This window comes from Dasypus novemcinctus, chromosome 1 (assembly GCF_030445035.2).
Source record: "Dasypus novemcinctus isolate mDasNov1 chromosome 1, mDasNov1.1.hap2, whole genome shotgun sequence".
Classification (NCBI taxonomy): domain Eukaryota; kingdom Metazoa; phylum Chordata; class Mammalia; order Cingulata; family Dasypodidae; genus Dasypus; species Dasypus novemcinctus.
The window spans coordinates 34,860,704-34,864,739 of record NC_080673.1 but is presented as its reverse complement, the minus strand read 5'-3'; the positions used below and the strand labels follow the sequence as shown (position 1 = coordinate 34,864,739).

The following is a 4,036-nucleotide window of genomic DNA, read 5'->3' as shown; positions in this document are numbered from 1 at the left end:
TGCCAATTAACATGCTTTATAAGTTGTCTAAGTAAAGAGTTAGGTACAAGTAGCAAATTAACTAGGAATATGTTAGACAGTGTTTTAGTTTGCTAGGCTGCTGGAATATGACACACCAGAAAGGACTGGCTTTTACAATGGGGATTTATTTGCTTGCAAGCTTACAATTCTGAGGTCATGAAAACATCAAAATCAAGGCATCATCAGGCATTGCTTTCTCCCTGAAGACTGGCTGTTGGTGATCCCGGACTCAGTCAAATGGCAAGGCATGTGGTGGTGTCTGCTGGTCTCTTCCTTCTCTTTCAGGTTTTGTTGCTTCAACTTGGCTTTCTCTCTCAGCTTCTGTGTGTTTCTCTCCATCTTAATCCCATTTGTAAAGGACTCCAGTAAGCGGATTAGAGACCCACCTGAGCCAGGTTTTACTGAAGTAATCTAATTGAACTGTCTGCACCCACAGGAGTGAAATAGAGTTAAGAACATGATCTCTGAGGAACCTACAGTCTCAAACTACCACAGGGAGTCTGGAAGGTCTTTGTTAAAACTTTATTGAAATAGAAAATATAAATATGCAAACTTAATTTTTCCCATAAATTAAGTTGGCATTTTTGCAAAGACTATTATTACATCGTACAGAATGTAAACAGTAAGACTATTATGCAAAACAAGTTAAGAGAAAAAAATAATCAATTGGGTCTCACTTTGATGTCAGGAAAGGACAAGAAGGAAGCAAAGGAATACATAGAAAGAATACTGTCCATTAAATACACTGAGTGGGTGTTTATAGCATAATCAACCTAAGTAATTATTCTTCCCTCCTTGATTTTTATGCACCACCTGTCAATGCAATTATCAATTGCATTAAAATAAAACAACCTTCAGTTTTACTAATTCTGGGCAGAAAATTGAATACATGGGACTACAATTTTAGCCACATTTTTTAGGAAGATTCATATACACCAAATTCACTACTTCTGTCAAAGGAAGCTACAAAAATACACATCATTAAAGCTATACAGAACTATGAAATTCAGTTAAGAGTGGAGAAAGACTGGCACTTTAATGTATCTGCTGAGGTCTGTAAACCCAAAGATAGAAGCATCTTAGAGAGCATGTCACCTTTCAGGAGTGTTCCATTTCTAGCACATCGAATCCCTTTAATATACGAAGGACATGTGGTGGCTCCCTGTATATCCAAACGTAAGCTACAAGGTGATTTCTGTCGTCACACTTGACCTAGCAGGTGGGCAGGTGTCTGGTACAGCTCATCCTGGTTGGCCCAGGTCACATTCTTACCCTCAGAGCCAGTCTGCCCCTGTAGCTGCTCTGTGTTAAGGTCAGGGTTAGCCTCACCTGCCATCTCCTGGAGCAGCATATCACTTGGCTTGGGGGAGTGGTCATCAGCATTGTCCTGCTGCTCGTTGTGTCTTTGATCTGCTGGATCTAAACATGCAGTGCCTCAAACTGGTGCTCAAAATTGTCCATCAGGGCAGAAATCTTCTCCAGATTCATGACCTTCAATGTTGCTGTCTTCATCATTGCATCAGTTGATTCAACCACACTGGCCATGGACTTTGTCACCTTGCCCATCGTCACTGGCATCTGAACTCTGACAGCCACTGCATGGACCCATGCACTCATTAACAGGAAATGCACCTGGTTCTTCTAGGGGATGGTGTTTTCTGCATGTACCCTTGCAACTTCCTTGTTGCCTTTTGAAGGGCATTTTTAATCATTGTTTATTTGTCCTTTTCTTCTTTGTGGCATTTTTTGGCACTCCTGCTCAGTTCCTTGGCTGAGAACTTCAGTGGAACACCTAGGTGTTTCTTCTTGTTGGACATGCTTAGTTGATAACTCAGGGTTGGGAGCAGGAGTGGAGTCTGGGTGGCAAGGACTGAGGAGGACAGAGTTCTTGTACTCCCACTTTTATGTCATCTTGTTGCAAATTGCACAATCATATATTATGAGTCACAAATCAGATATTTATCTTTACATTTTATTTATTTAGATCCTGTAGGAATTAAAAAATTGAGTTGCAAACCAAAAATACAATATATTGGCATTTATATTTACCTGTGTTGTTATCCTTACCTGTGTTTAGTCATATTGTCTTCATGCAGCTTCAATTTATTGTCTATTGGCATTTCCATTCAACCTGCAGAACTCCCATTAGAATCACTAGGGTGACCTAGTGGTGATGAATTCTCTCAGCTTTTGTTTATCTGGGAAAGCCTGACTTCCTCCTTCATTTTTTTTTTTTTTTTTTTTTTTTTTAAAGATTTATTTATTTATTTAATTTCCCCCCCTCCCTTGGTTGTCTGTTCTTGGTGTCTATTTGCTGCGTCTTGTTTCTTTGTCCGCTTCTGTTGTCGTCAGCGGCACGGGAAGTGTGGGCGGCGCCATTCCTGGACAGGCTGCTCTTTCTTTTCACGCTGGGCGGCTTTCCTCACGGGCGCACTCCTTGCGCGTGGGGCTCCCCCACGCGGGGGACACCCTTGCGTGGCACGGCACTCCTTGCGCGCATCAGCACTGCGCATGGCCAGCTCCACACGGGTCAAGGAGGCCCAGGGTTTGAACCGCGGACCTCCCATATGGTAGACGGACGCCCTAACCACTGGGCCAAAGTCCGTTTCCCTTCCTCCTTCATTTTTGAAGGAGAGCATCACTGTATGCTTGACAATGTTTTGCTTTCAGCACTTTAAATATGTCATCTCCCTGCTTTCTTGCCACTATGGTTTCTGATGAGAAATTGAAACTTAATTTTATTGGGCTCCTTGTATATGACATGATGCTTCTCTCTTGTGGCTTTCAGAATTCTATATCTTTGGCATTTGGCAGTTCGATTGTCATACGTTACAGTTCAGATCTATTTTTGTTTATCTGATTGAAGCTTGATGAGTGTCCTGGATGTGTATATAATTGTTTTTCATTAAATTTGGGAATTTTCACCACTATTTCTTTGAATATTCTCTCCGACCCCTTCTCTTTTTCTTCTCCTTCTGGAACTTCAACAAAATGTATATTGGCACACTTGATGCTGTCCCACAGGTTCCTCAGGATCTGTTCAATTTTCCTCATTCTTTCTTCCTTTTGCTCCTTAGACTTCAGTGGCATTATTTTCAAGTTCACTGATTATTTCTTCTGCCAGCTCCAATCTTCTGTTGAAACCCTCTAGGGAAATTTTAATTTCTGTTACTGTATTCTTTAGCTTTCTTTGGTTCCTTTACATAATTTCCACCTCTCTATTGATATTCTCCTTTCATTAGTCTACCATTGTCTCAATTTCTTCTAGTTCTTTGTCCATTTTTTCCCTCTACCTTTTTGAGCAAATTTAGGACAATTTTTTAAAAGTCTTTGGTATGGATTCAAGGTGTGATCTTCCTTATTGATGGTTTCTAATACTTTAATCTTCTCCTTTGCCTAGACCATTCCTTCCAGTTTCTTTGTATGTTTTACAATCTTTTGTTTAAACCTGGACATTTTGGTATTTTAATGTTTTATCACTGGAATTTGACATTAAAGCATCTGTTCTTTAAACTGATGCTTTAGATGCTGTACCCAGCTACTGCTAAGACAGCTTTCCTTGAATGCCAGGAGCTAATAAAAAAAGAAATAAAGAAAAATCACCTTTCCCAGTCTGACTTGATTTTCTCCAAGACTGTGCTTCCAGGTTATCCATACAATGCATTTAAAGAATGGCTTAAGGTCAAAGCATATTAGTCCGCCTGATCCTTTCTTTTTTATAAGAAAAAAATGTAGCTTTACAGAACAATCATGTATAAAATACAGGATTCCTCGATATCACCCTATTATTACCACTAGCCAGTGACTGGGTGTAATGGCTGCATGCTGCCAGACTGCGGTATGTGCTCCAGTAACAGCTGTGAACAGAGAACAATTTACTTGTCTTTACTGTAATTTACCAGACTCTTCCTCCTGCTCTTCCCTTTACACTGTACACTGTTCTACTGGATTCTGGGGTTTCAAAATAGTTGATTCAGATAGTTTCTACCTGTTTAATAGCCGTTCTGGTGGAGGG

General features: G+C 40.4%; 1 pseudogene; it reads right to left on the bottom strand.

Moving 5' to 3' along the window:
• Positions 1-1,222: 1,222 nt before the first annotated feature.
• On the bottom strand, positions 1,223-1,838 carry LOC101447761 (charged multivesicular body protein 1b-like; annotated as a pseudogene).
• Positions 1,839-4,036: the final 2,198 nt, after the last annotated feature.